At 35.8% G+C, this 14934-nt stretch overlaps 1 long non-coding RNA gene and 1 pseudogene across 2 annotated transcripts; both read right to left on the reverse strand.

The window, feature by feature from the left end:
- Positions 1-1361: 1361 nt before the first annotated feature.
- On the reverse strand, positions 1362-6266 carry LOC148873243 (cellulose synthase-like protein H1; annotated as a pseudogene).
- A 2756-nt stretch (positions 6267-9022) lies between these two features.
- LOC148873244 (uncharacterized) lies at positions 9023-11566 on the reverse strand. 2 transcript variants are annotated; one of them, XR_016098695.1, is made up of 4 exons: positions 11503-11566; positions 11381-11419; positions 10939-11052; positions 9023-9185 (listed from the first exon to the last, which is right to left on the reverse strand). It is a non-coding gene; the product is annotated as an uncharacterized LOC148873244 (long non-coding RNA). The 2 variants fall into 2 exon arrangements; XR_016098693.1 differs by having other exon boundaries at positions 10935-11052.
- Positions 11567-14934: the final 3368 nt, after the last annotated feature.

Raw genomic sequence — 14934 nt, forward strand, 5'->3', positions numbered from 1 at the left:
AATGCAAACATGGTTAACATTTTAAACCGTTTTTGCACTCATCTTGTTTGTTTGAAATCATTACAAAGTGTGGGACCATCATTAAAGGCTCAAACTATCTTATGCTCCAATGCCCTAACTTTGGTCAAAGAGTTAATTATCAAAAGAACACAGAATCGTATCCAAAAAATAGGTACAATAATGCTTTATTCTCAGAATACAAAAGTGTCAGAAAATACATTTTTGATCTGATAATCGTTACTTTTTTTACATATCAAACAAACACTTGCAAATGCGAACCTGGGTACATAAATGCCTCGGTTTGGCATTTTTATCGCAAACAAACGGAGCCTTATATGAACCGTTTTACACTCTACATATTTGCTTTCACACTTATTTGCATCATTTCCAAACACAGTCTAAGGAGGTTAATCTTGAAGATAAATAGCATTAAAGATGCATGATACTATGGCACTGAAAGTTTTCTTGAAAAATGGCACAAAAAGTTTGGTTACACATTTTTAAGAAAAAACATTTTCTCAGACCATACCTTGGAAATCAAGATAAGTGTGTTATGAGAATACATCATTCTGATTTGGTTTTTTCTCAAATTTTTACTGTTGCTAGCGATAATATGTTGATGTGGCATTGAAAAATGCCTATGTGGTAGCAACAGGCCCAAAACGAAAGAAAAAAAAAATATTTTCTGATAAAATTGGCATACCAATGCAACAGTACCATTTTCTCAATAAACACTTCTAAGGAAATGGCATTGGTTCCAAAGATGGCCCTTTATTTTCATCTATTTAGTATAAACACATCAGCTACCAAATGCAGATGTTAGATGTACCAACAACTTATATGTCTTCACTCGTTGCTTTGAGGTCAACTGCCAACTTATATGGAATTTCCCAACTGAAGTTTAATAGATCATAGCCGAAACAGAAATCTAATGTAAAAAAAATCTTAAAAACAAGCATTGGCGGTATTTGGTATGGCTTCTGTTTATTTGATAAACGGTGTCATGCCATCACCAAATCAGCATTTATCTCATTATGCTGATTCATAAATATAATTATTGATAAAAATTGGTCTTGATTTATGTATACATCAACCATTGGAGGAAGCTTTATTTTAATGTTTTCGTTGCATTCATGTGACACCTAGTTATCAATAAATCTTAAAAAAACGTTTACCAATCACTTATTGTTGGCGGGGTACTCACAACTTTACAAACATTTATTTAATAAACGAAAGCTTTGCCAAACATATACATTATTGTTGGCGGGGTACTCGCAACTTCTAATATAAGCATTCTCATATTCCTATGAGATGTAATACGGAAAAGCTGACAAAACCCACAGGGAGAAAGAGAGCTGTTTAGGTAGGTATTAACAAGAAACAAAATCATGATTTAATTTTCTGATTAATCAATAGGTTGCCATGAAATTCTTAAACTATATCATAATTGATTTCATCTCCTTGAGAAATAAATGAATAATTTATCAAATATATTGAGTTGTCTTGGAGCTTCAATAATGGGTAGAAATAGTAGGCAATTGCACAAAGTATGAATATTCAGTTCTTTGAAGCCCACAAAGATAAGTGCACGAACAGTAATGCCAGAGCAGCTGATTTGTATATGGTAGAGCTGGGACTGCACCCATTAATATTGAGCCATCTCCTAGCCCATACCCATCTGACCCATTAATATTGAGCCATGACTGCACCCTTAACAAACCAACTGCAAGTGCAGTCATGGGCACCAACAAAAGGGCCGTGCCGGGTACGAAGATCGGTGACTCGTCGAAGGTAAACATACCAGCACCGATGGCTGTGTCACTATCGTCAGGGGTACCCTGGTCTTTACGCGTAATTTCGAAGGCGGTCTCCGATAACCCTAAGAGCTTCAAAATGACGGTTAAGCAACCAAATAGGCATGCAGTTGCAGATGTTATCCTAGCCATTGTCTGATTGTTCCACCAAGCACGGATGGTCAGGCCACAGCGGAGGAACTCGGATAGAGTGTAGAGGTTGAAGGTGATAAAAAGAGAGACAGGGAGAAAAATTGCTGCTTCAGAGACCTGCATTCATGTAATAGTTTTCAATGATACGTGTATAGGAATTTCAATTACTCTCGGAGATGTTACAATCTGTTTGATGATGGCTGAAGTTGTGAAAATGTTTTATTGCTTTTCCTTTTTTGATAAATAAGGGTGGTTTATTAGAACACCCCCTATAGTTTTAATTTATGGATTTACTTAAACATATCCTATACTTTTGAGTGAAAATGCTCATGAACATGGGTCTATGATTATTTATTCCAAAATCACCCTTTAACACTTCTTCATACAAAAAAAAAAAGACCAAAAAGAGCCAAATAGGGTGGTTTCTTGTGTCTTATTAGGGGTAAAATGATATTTTTATTTATTTTTAGTTAAATTTATTTAATTAAAAATTAAAGTGAAATTTGTCATTTCTATAGTTACTTAATGAAAAGGTTGATTAAATAAATTGATTGTAAACTAAAAGGGGTGTTTAAGTAAAATGCAAACTATAAGGTAGATTTTAGTAAATCTCTAAAACTATAGAGATGTTTTAGTAAACTAACCTGATAAATAAAAATAAAATAATTATTTAACAAAATATTGTAAGGCATTATAATCAACCCAACTTCAGCTTAAAGCTAATATATCAAATGGCCTCTTCATCAACTTATTGTCAGAATGAGACGGGTTGTACCAGAGCGGGTGAGTCCAAAGTCCGATCCATTTTTTAGTCTGGATCTTAGGAAATTAGTGTATAGTTGAAATCAGATGGTTGATTGGTTGAGTAGTATACAGAATTGGGAAAGTAAAAGAGCTATATATATATATATATATATATATATATATATACCGTGGGCAGGAATCGTTTGTTGGCGAAGATAGCATAGGAGGGCAGAAGTGCGTAGCATAGCTCAGCGACAGAGCGAATAGGCCATATATATATATATACCGTGGGCAGGAATCGTTTGTTGGCGAAGATAGCATAGGAGGGCAGAAGTGCGTAGCATAGCTCAGGGACAGAGCGAATAGGCCACAAGTTTAAGTAAGAGATGAAGGTAGACGTTGCCGAAACATGAGTCTTGTCGTTCTGAAGGGGAGAATGGGATTATAGTTGCTGTAGAGAACCTCGAAAAGACCGGTGGCCCATATCTTCTTCTGAGTCATGCATGCGGGCCCACCGGAGGGTGCTCTGCCGAGGAATGCAGGTGGGTCCGGCGCCATGTAGACGGAGTTCCAACCATTTGAATGGATTTTCAGTCCAGTGAGGACGTCTTCAGTTGCGGAACCGTATACCCAACCTACCTGCATAAAACAAAAAACAAAAGAGAGGACCACCGTTACGTTCACATTAATTTTCAGTCTGTCTAGTGTCTAGTGAGGATGTCTTGAGCTAGTCTGGTTTATTTGGCACTTTGGCGTGCCGTTGGTTCACCTTTGTGCCCCAGTAGGTGTCACGCTCATACCCACAACTAGCAACTTGAATTGCTGCCTCAAGTGTGGTCGAATCATCGAGTGCTGGAGGTGGAGGATCATCCATCTTTTCTTTGTCGACCCCCGCCAGTATCTCAGATGCCGACTTCATGAATTCCACTGAATTTCCAAAGTTTGCCTTGAGCGATTTCCCTACCAAAACGATTGAAATGTCCAAATTAATAATGGTTTTCACACATGAAAACGGGATGTGGGAAGGCTTCTTTTCTACCATTCAATAATAGACGACTAAGCTTTCTTCCTAGATTAATGTCTGCTTCATCCGGTGATAGTCCATATATTACTTTTCGTCTATGAAAGCATCCTGTTCCACCATAGATGGGTCCTTGGATTCCTGCTATTCCATGCCCAAGAAAGAAATTGCATGCATGCATGTCACAAAGCATATATATAACAATGTATTTAGAGAGCAATTTCCGGCAAGAAATCAATTAAGTAATGAGAAATTAACAAATGCGTTTTCAGCTGATCGAGCTTGTTGTTATGTTAGTTCAGGTAAGGAAAGGTTGAAGTCGAAATTTGATTACTCACTTCTTGTAAGACTACGAGTTGATTTCCAAATGGGTCATCCTTTAAGCTACCATAGAACACCTGCGGAAACTGAACGTATGCACTTTCTTTTCTTGTTGGAAACCGAACAGTAGGCAGATTGCATGAAGAACAGTCTGGGGGTCGGTGGCGAACATGTCACAGTCGACGTTCAGCATGAAAGGGGAGTTCGTCATGACTCCCGAAACTCTAGTCTGCTAATATATATAAGAAAACCCAGCATAAAGTAAGAAAGCAACAACATTAATGGCTAACGAAACCCATATCCGAAAGAATTATTTATCATCAACTTTTAATTAACCTCGATCAGGATTTATGAATTCATCCTAGCTAGATTTCTAGCAATTAAGAATCAATTAAGCTCTGTTTCTTAAAATCCAAATTATTGGGCAACAAATATAAAACCAAAACAATTCATCAGATGAATAAATTTCTTATTAATTTTATGTTTAAACGTGCGTCAAGGTCCTTTGGCTATTCATCTTGAGAGGGAGAATACTGATGAACTTATTTCATCTTACCAATACATTCATAGCTCCTGCTTTGTAGTGATGAGGATGCTTTGGCCGCTTCTCTCTGGACACATAAACGAGATGTGGTAACCCATCCGGAAGATTTCCCTTATTCTCCCATATGACCTACAAACGATCTACCAGGTAAGGGCCACCTATATATATATATATATATCAAGAATATATAATTTACTACAGAATTTGATGACCACAGAAGAACATATATAATTGGATTTACCTTCACTATGCTCGGATGGTTTCTGCGATCTATTTTAGAGAAAGCTGCAAATTCCCCCGCTAGATCACATGGAATGGGGCTTTGAACTACCTCTCTTCAATTCTTTGCGTAAGTTGTTCATATTCAATCTACACACATGAAGATAAAAACCACGTTAATTTGTTCTCTTAAGGGGACAGCCTTTTTTTTCCTTTTGCTTATCCCATATTACTCCTTTATACACACGTTGGCTGAAATTAAAGATGCAAGTGCAACATCATTAGCCAAGTTTGCCAAAAACCTGAAAATGTTTTCGATTTGATTGAAAATCGGGTTAATGGATCAAAGTTAGAAAAGTATAAACCAGCAGATTTTGGAGCGACTGGATCTCCTGCACACAACAACTCTACCCACACCTACGCCCACTAGGCACCACAGCCATGTGTGGCAGAAATGTCTTGCGTGTAGGTGTGGTAATAATTCTTGTGCGTAGAAGATCCGATAGAGATTTTTGACCCAACCCAACCCGACCTAAAACGATTCCACTTGAACCTTGATTGAAAGATTACTCTTAGCACTTAGCAGTATCCATGCAGAGGACACAACCTCAGTTGACTCAAAAGTATGATAATCATCCTTTAGAATCAAAAAATCAAATAAAAACAGAATCCAAAAAAAAACCTTAATCCAAACATTTGTTGGTAAAATAGGGTCATTGTAATTTTGGAGGAGAAGTTCTGACGCGCGTTTGAAGACACGTTCCCAGGATACAACAGAACCTTGGGCGAGAATCTACAACCAGAAAAATTGAAGAATCTACAAAGAAACCTTCTATGAGACTGTAGCAGGCACGTTGCACGGTATTAAATTCTCATACTCTCCCTACTATTTCTAAGGAATGTAAATTAGCTCCTATTAAAATTCTGAAAATAAAGCTTATAACTTTCCAATGTGGGACGAGTTCAAAATTGTGTTTTGCAAGAGAAAAACTAATTTTTCAATCAAGTGTGTAAGTGCAATTTCTCATGTAATTGATCAATCAAACCCATTGGATTTGATCTTTTATGAGATTAAAATCTAACATTCATGGTGTTGCTGTGTGAAATGGTGATACACACATACCTTCATCCTCTTCCGGTCGACCCCGAAATCTGATGAAAGATCAATCGGTGATGCCTCAGGCTTGCCGGAAAAATATACAGAAGGGGCTCATACTCGAATGTCATACTTCTTACAGAAAGGAACCCAGAGCTTGAAAAACTTAGATGCTTCAACAAGAGGAAAGAAGGTGAGAGGAGACGCACCATCATCTGAGACATAGCAGGCAAGCTTGTTAGCTGGGTAATCGAGAGCCAACAAAGAGATTACAGTGTTTACAGTGATGATAGGCGGTTCAAGCACAGGATCTGCTGTTGTAACAAAAATATCTACCGGAGGAAGAAGCTCAACGCCCCTATTGAGGCATGACATAGATATTAGTTCGTTGCAGCAAGAAGAGTGGCTTATATTTAGCTCTCAGCTGGTATCACCCAAAGCAAAAACATAACATACTACTAAGTTCTAAGTACTAACCTGCTCCTGCCTGCACACTTCAGTAATGATGAAATGATAAATATAAATGAAATTATTGAAATATTAATTAGTACCTTTTTAAGAGGCGCTCAAGATAAGTTCTGTATTCTAATTGATTCCATCTGATGTTCATAATAAGGACCCAGATGAAGGTAAACCAAGACTCACAGAGGAAAGCAAGAAGCCAAGGGACTCCATGGTTTCTGAGCGTTAGAAACCGGTATAGGAGGAGGGAAAGCAAGAGGAAGAAGATGATGACATCTTTGACTCTCTGCAGAATGTAGCTAACTCTTGGCTGACCTCATTATTTGGGCTTTGTGTGTGCTACTCTTATAATGTTTTATAGTAATAAGTCGTAATGTGGGCTTTCCAAAAAAAATGTTGGAAGGTTTTCGAATTTCAGCAAATGCCAGTCAGTATGCAGAAATTTGGGAAATCATGATATTGAGACCACACAACCCTCTACCGTGGTCATATTTCCTACTCACTTTTTCTATCCACTCTCTACCCGCCCTAAATTGGAGCTATACATCTCTAATATGAATTGAGAGATTTGTGGTTGTAATCATTATATTGTGTTGGTAGATTGTGGGTAGGAAAAGTGAGTAAGAAATCCGCAGTGCATCATTATATTGTGATGGTAAGCATCGCCATCATGATACTAGGTCCGTGGGCTAGCATGGTGCGATACAGTTGATGGGACCCTATATATAATTATTTTTAATTTTATTATATATATTATTTTATTTAATTATTGTATATATAAATAATTATATACATAACTTTGGCTCGATTCATGGCCAAGCCTAACTCAAGGCTCGACCCATGGACCAATTTGGCTTGTGGCATGGGCCCATGCAGGCTTAGGCCATGGGTCGTGCTAGGCTGACCCCCTAAAATATCCCAAGGGAAGAAGGCATTGCCTGGGATGGCCTGTTTTACATCTCTAGGCAAAAGTAGCCAAATACTCGAGTGGGCCTAACCCGATTACAATCTAGGTCAACCAAAGTTTTTACACAGGTTGGACTTGAGTTTTTGAAATTTAAGTTGGGTTTAGGCCAAACAAATAATCCTAACTTAAACAAAGGTTGGGTTTCGATTGAGCCTGTCCAACATTTTATGATATACATATCTACATGTTATTAATCTATTCTACCTAGAAATTGGGCTATACAAGTGAACATGCCCAAGCCAAAGCCTAGTTTGAGATGTTGGATTAAGCTCAGGTTAGGCCTAAGTTAGTAAACTTAGGGTTAACCTTGAGTCGAGCCAAACCTGAACTTGAGATTTGAAACTTAGGGTTGGGTTTGGGCCTTTAACCTGACCCAACCCACCCAAGATACATCCCTAAGGAGCATTATAACATTCTTAATTGTATTAGCTTTTATTTTTTATAAATTCTTTTAATTTTTACTATATTTTAATTTAGTATTTATTTTTTATTATTTTTAAAGGGATTAGTGGATTTTAAATTTATAATAATTAAGTTTAAAACTAATAATAATGTTAACTTTTTAATTTTATCAACAAATTTTTAGTATCGTTTTATTTTTAATGAATTTTAAATGGATATCAAATTACAAGATTTAACTTTGAAACTAAAATTTTCTTACTTTTTTGTTGTTTTGTTAATAAACATGTATTAATTTTTAGTAACATTATTTTTAAACAAAAACTTGCATTAATAAACAAACTATTAAAATATTTTTTATTAATTCATATTATTTTTTATCTATAATTTTTATTACATTATTAACTTAATTAGTTAAATAATTTATTATGTTATTAATTAATTAGTTAACTAATTAAATATGCTTTAGTAATTGAGTTATAATTAGCTAATTAATTATATAATTATCATATTATTTAATTAATATTTTTAATTATATAATCATTTGCTAAGTTAACTAAATAAAAGTAATTGATTAAATAACCCTGTGCACGTTAGGCATATATAAAGTTAACAAATTAATTAATATTAGTTAATTAATTTAATTTAATTAGATTAACGTAATGACTTTTAATAAGTCAATGCAATAAATTGAATTAAAACTTATTTATTTTTGAAATTAACTAATTGAAGAATTATGTAATTAATGGCTTAATTATGTTATCATTAATTAACTAAGTAGTTTAATACTTTAAAATTTGTCAAAAAGGCCACTTGTATGGGCACTAAAGAAAAAATAACTTTTAGCACAGTCAAGATTGCGGGTTAAAGGTCCCCAAAACTGCCGCTAGAAGGTTTATTGGTAGTCAACAAAATGCCGTTAAAATGGGCGTCCCGAGCATCAGTTTTTGCGATTGTCGGTAAAAAAAAAAAAGCTGTCGCTAAAATTAGGCATTTAGCGTAAGCTCCAAGTGACAATTTTATCTTTAGCAGTAGTCCCAGTAAAGAGAAGAATTGACTGCCGCTATAAGTTTGGTGCACTTTTCTTGGCGCATTTTTTTTAGCAATAGTCATGATTGTCACAAATTCTCTTTGATTTTTTTGAGAAGGTTATATATAGTGGTAGCTGTGATTGCCGCTCATTCTATATTTTTTTATATAGTCTATAACTATTTTCAATTATTTTTAATTTGCTTCAAATAACTTGTTTTCTCTACATTCATCTAAATTAAAATAAAATACAAAAAATCAAAACATCAATTATAAATAAAATTTAAAAGTCCATTCTCCATTCAAAATATTTGAATCACAAATACATCTTAGTTTCAAATTGATAAACTCTTTAATACAATTTCCATCATCAATTCTCAAAATTCAAAAAACTTGATTTACAAAAACTTCTCTCAAAATCCAACGAAGATGAATACCTGCACAAAGGATGAAAACAATAATAAATAAATTTGCATCAAAACCATCAAAAAGCTATCAAAAGTTAACAATGAAAGGGCATAAATAAACTATCAAAGCACATGTTTAAGTAAAATGGTGCCAACACCCAAATAACAAGATGATAAATTGTTCAGATTTCAATGCCTCCAACAAATATGGTATAAAGACCTGAATAAGGAATGAAAAAGAATTATACTTTCAGATTTTACAAGGAGATAGAGAATATTAAAAACTTAAATGAACTACAATGTTACAATACAATTTCCAGCCAAAACAATTAAAATTTCTTACTTGTAATAATTAGAAAAAGAAGTCCTATCATTTATTACAACTACTTGCTTTATTTATAATTAATTATTCAGTACTGCTGACAAAATAACGAATTAACTCAAGGGACAAACACAAGAATATTCCTTGTATGGTATAAATTCTCCTCCAATGATCCTGCACTTACATGGCTGGAATGGGTTCTCATTAGAAATTGATTGTCTTGTTTATCTGAATCAAGATTCCCATATTTATCCAAATAAAAAACAGGTTTATATACATTAAAAATTTCATTATCACCTATTTTCTATATTTTTTCTGCTGTTGATCCATAAATGTGCAGTGCTCTTCCACTTTTTGTTCTCTACTTTAGTGAAATTGTGCAGCTTGTTCGTCTAGGAGATGAAATCGAAGAAGTGAAATTGTGCAATTCCGGTTCACTTTTGCAACCCGCTCACTGAAATAAGACAAACTACCAACAACAGTAAACCAGAATCTGTATTCAAATTATTTGCAGTTGCGTACTTCTACACCATAATGAAGTCCACAGTAATTTGGTGCGGAGGTATAAAATGGAACCGGACAACCAACTCAAGAGGGGAAGAAAGCAAAGAAAAATAAAATGTAAAAGCTCAGTTTGGAAAGAGTACAAATACAAATATGTGCAGTGCGAATACATACAAAATAATACAAAATACAAGGTTTTGCTCTCTATGCATTTGTATTTGTACTCCTTCCAAACTGAGCCAAAGAATCAATCTTTTGGCTCAATAATTTCCACCCCAGGAAGATAACATGTCCATTTCAATTTTCAAATAAGCAATCATTTCCCTTGGTTTACATCCTACTCGATGAAGAAACAATGATATCATCACCTACCCCTTCATTAACATCTTGTAATTTTGTTTATACTGAAATGTTATTAATCTTGACTTGTAATGGAAGCTACAGGGTTATTGTTCCGACTTTCCAAGGGCCATTATAATTGCTTCTCCCCAATTAATTCCAAAGGAATTTCCTTTTAAGTATTTTCTATTTCTGGATTTGGTCCAAGACATCAAATTCTCCCTGCAATAAACTTTGCATTTATTTATGAATGGCCATCGGAAAAACCAGTTACGATTTCTTGCCACTTGCAAAGCCAAATTGCATTTTATTATTGCAAAGAATGTGATATAATTACAAGGATTACAATATTACATTACATTAGATATGAGAAAACATTTTAACTCAGGTCAAACTTGGATAGGAGAAACAAATGTTTGGTATTTCGCTGTTTTTTGATACACAAATGCTCCGTTCTTGAGCCCTGTATATATCACCACCATGCTTTTCTGTCAGCTGTACTTGTATTTTTAATGTTGCTTGACGCATGCTTGTACTATGCAAAATTATGTATATTGGTTTTGACCGACATTGCACCCTGTAGGATTTATGAAGATCCAACAAACCAGCACTACCTACTGCTTACTGCTTTGCTGGTGTTTGAAAAGGATCAATCCAACATTGATCCTCCTCCACTGCCTTCTTCCATCTATTTTTAAAGATCTCCAATTCAATGTAGGACTGTCTCCTCACCTATATAAACAAGAATAACAACATTTCCTATGAGAAAACCCACTAAGGAGAAATACAAATTAAACCATATAAGATCAAAGAACTCATATTATCCTAGACAAAAATGGCCATACACGATGGAGAAGTCAATTAGTGATGTATGAAATAACATCACCATGGACAGCAGTAGAAGATGAGCATTTCTAACTATATCAATTTCAAAAACTGAACCTGATGATTCCCATAATAATTAAACTACAATGATTATATTGCAAGTTTCCATCTCAATGCTATGTGGAACTTGACCAAATACATCATCTATTATCACAAAGGTCATTGTGAGACTTACCGCAGATCTATCATTATTCAAATGGGTCCCAGATGGAGGCTGCAAATCATAAGAGAATGAATAATCACCAATTGAACAAATTATGAATGTGGCAGGAGCTGCATTATATACACAAATCATACCTGTGCACCAACTCTCCGTAAGTCCTTAGTTGGAGAATCATGATCAAATACTTCAGAACGTGGCTGCACAAATGAGCAGAGAATAGAAAAAATATTTAGTAAACCAAATATTCTGAATCAAAAAACTAACCAGACAGTAAATCTAATAAACCTGATACACACACACATTATTGAACTTCAGCATAAAAAACAGAATGGATTTTCCATCTCCATTATAACCCCTTAGTTATTATTGTTATTCCAATCATCTCAAGAATTCAAGTACCAATCCAGGCAAGACGGTTAAGAGTTAAGACAGAATTGGCATAGGTAACCACTTTGGCTATATATGCCTATCTTAAAGAGGCCCACCAATTGTACAGGGGTGTTCAAACATATGTACTGTATCTGGGTACAAATGGATTTACCTACATATGTATATCTGCATGTATTTAATTTGCTTAATTTTTTTCTTATACATAGTTAACATGGAAAAGTATAAAACCTTTAATAAAAACTTGAGCAGCACACCTAGACTCCACTTTGGATCTCTGTCTTAGCTAAAGATCATGACATCACACAGTTGCTAATTGTTGGCGGGTCTCATGACATCACACAACAAGATCTATATGATACAATTGTTCATCAGTCTCAAGAGAGCCCTATCTTCCCTTATCTTGTTGTTACTTATCACAAAACATTGTTATACTTGTTCAATTGTATGTAGAACTCTTGTAACTGAACATCTATATAATACAATTGTTTTCGAGGTCTCATATGTTTGAGCCCCTCCCTTCAGATTGTCTTGTGTTTGATTTTATCTTATATGTATCTCAGAGCACCAATACCAAACAGTAATAACTCAGTCTCCTTCCTCTAGCCACATCGACAGAAGTATGGGCATCACTGACCAATTCATTTGCAACCCAATTCAGATCCAGAGTTTTACAACTTCAATGCCAACTCCAGATCATATGAAAGGTGCACTGTCGATTACAGATTATGTTCACAAAGTGAACTCCATTGCCAACAATCTTGCAGCAGTTGCAGAACCAGTTTCTACAAATGATTTCATCCCTTAAATCCTTGCTGGACTCAGTTCTGAATACGAGTCCCTAGTGATTTCCCTTTTTACTCATTCCAATAATTCATCCCTATCACTGACCAATTCATTTGCAACCCAATTCAGATCCAGAGTTTTACAACTTCAATGCCAACTCCTGATCATATGAAAGGTGCACTGTCGATTACAGATTATGTTCACAAAGTGAACTCCATTGCCAACAATCTTGCAGCAAACCAGTTTCTACAAGTGATTTCATCCTTTAAATCCTTGCTGGACTCAGTTCTGAACGAGTCCCTATTGATTTCCCTTGCTACTCATTCCAATAATTCATCCCTATCAGTGGTTGGCTTTTTCAAAACCACAAGGAGCGGCTTGACCAACATGCCCAACCTGCTACAGATCCAGTTATGACTATGGTTGATATAGCCAATGCTGCTCCTTGCAACAATCCAAACCCATATCAGTTCAACCAACCCAGTTGTGCTAGGGATCATGGATGTGGTGGTCAAGGACAAGGCAGGGATTGTTGTAGCAACAACACCCCTAACACCAACAACAGGAAAAGTCCCATTATCTGTCAAGTCTGCAGTTAACCCAATCATGGAGAACTTCAGTGCTATAAACAGTTTGGTGTTTATTATCATAGTGAATCCTCTCCTCTACTCCAGATTTCCACACTGGAACCTCTAGTGGCTCTGATGGTCTGGATCCCAATGGTATCCAGACTCAGGTTCTATCCACCATATCAACAACTTTAAACACTTCATTGAATACTCTAGCAACGACTAAGTAAAATGGGCAATGGATCAGGTTTGGGTATTATGATGTTGGCTCATCTTCTATCTCTACTAACTCCAAATGCTACTCTTTAAAGAATGTGTTCATTGTCCAAACTATAACTAAAAATCCGTTGTCATTAAGCCAATTTATATGTAATACTGATGCTATTTCTGAATTTTGCAGGTATTTCTTTGTTGTGAAGGACCACCAAAGGAGGCATCTTCTTCAAGGGCTGTAAGTTCATAAATTGTTGTTAACACCCATTGAACATCATCTAGAGTGTTTTGAAGTAGAATGGGCACCCACAGAACATCATCTGCCATTATTCAAGGTCCAATTCAGCCTCCTTTGTTCCCTCTGAACTTTTGGAGCTTTTTAGATCAAAGCATTCATAGCACCCTCACCACCGCCTATATTCCTCTTCTCTATTGCTCCAAACAAGGTCATTACTTAATTTTCTCAGTCAATCATCGAGTCTGATAGATACATAGATAAATAAAGGTGTTAGACGTTTTAACATATAATAACTTAGTATTTTTCTATCAATTTTATTAATGATATATGATTAAAGTTTAAATTTTAATTTGCAATTTAAATAAGAAAAGTGGTATTTTTTAGCTTAAATGGTTCGGTTTTAAACCTATGTTTTTGTTTCAACCTAAATTTTAAGTTAAAATGGATGGTTTTGGGTCTAAGGTTTTGTCCATATTAATGATCTACTCGGGAGTGCTACTACCTAGACCGGACTCGGATCCCACCCGTTGATAGCCCTATCTTGAATGGCGGCCAATTTTTGATCGAGCCACCAGTCAAAGCATGACGAGAAATAATCAGTCACTTATCCGAAGGAATTAAAAGAAAATGGAAGTCCTTTAAACAAGGGATGTGTCAGATATACTTACATTATTAACGAAAAGCGAAAACAATAGTATGGCGCGATATAGTCGGAATGCCCTCCCCAAAAGTAGCAATGCCACGAGGACTCCAAAACTACGCATTTAACCAGAGCGAATTAAAAAGCCATACACCCAAAAGAGGACACAGAATGAAGTGGAGAGTTGAGAAGCATACACGGAAGATTGGACCAGCTTCCTCATTGTAAAGCCGTGAGAGCTTGCAGAGCTTGTCGGCAAGTCGAGCATTCTCCGTGCCTGCACCCATAAGACCCAAGGATATTATAAGCACTGCCACGACCGATAGACCTTGTCTTCCAAAGATGATATAATTTATGTATGCAGACATTGTACAAAAAACGCATACACGTACAACTTCCGCATCCGAACGTTGGAATCCAGCGTATGCAAGGCCTCGGCAGACTACTGCTCCAATTCGAACGTTGGAATCTGCTCCAATGGCACAATCTCATGGAAGTGGCGATGCCTGCAAAAGCCAAGGGGAGTATTAGAAGATTAAAAGAAGTTACAACCACAAAAAACGGCAATAGCGCAAGAGAAGCCCTTACAAAAAATTCCAACAGATATAACCAATGGTGGCTTACCCTACTGCAGTCATTCTGATACGGCAGTTGACAATCCGAACCCATTAGTACATTCCTGCAATGACAAGGCAGAAATTGCATTAGCAGAATTTATTAATTCGTGAAAATC

This window comes from Nelumbo lutea, chromosome 1 (assembly GCF_056320005.1).
Source record: "Nelumbo lutea isolate HS-2025 chromosome 1, American lotus-T2T, whole genome shotgun sequence".
Taxonomy (NCBI): Eukaryota; Viridiplantae; Streptophyta; class Magnoliopsida; order Proteales; family Nelumbonaceae; genus Nelumbo; species Nelumbo lutea.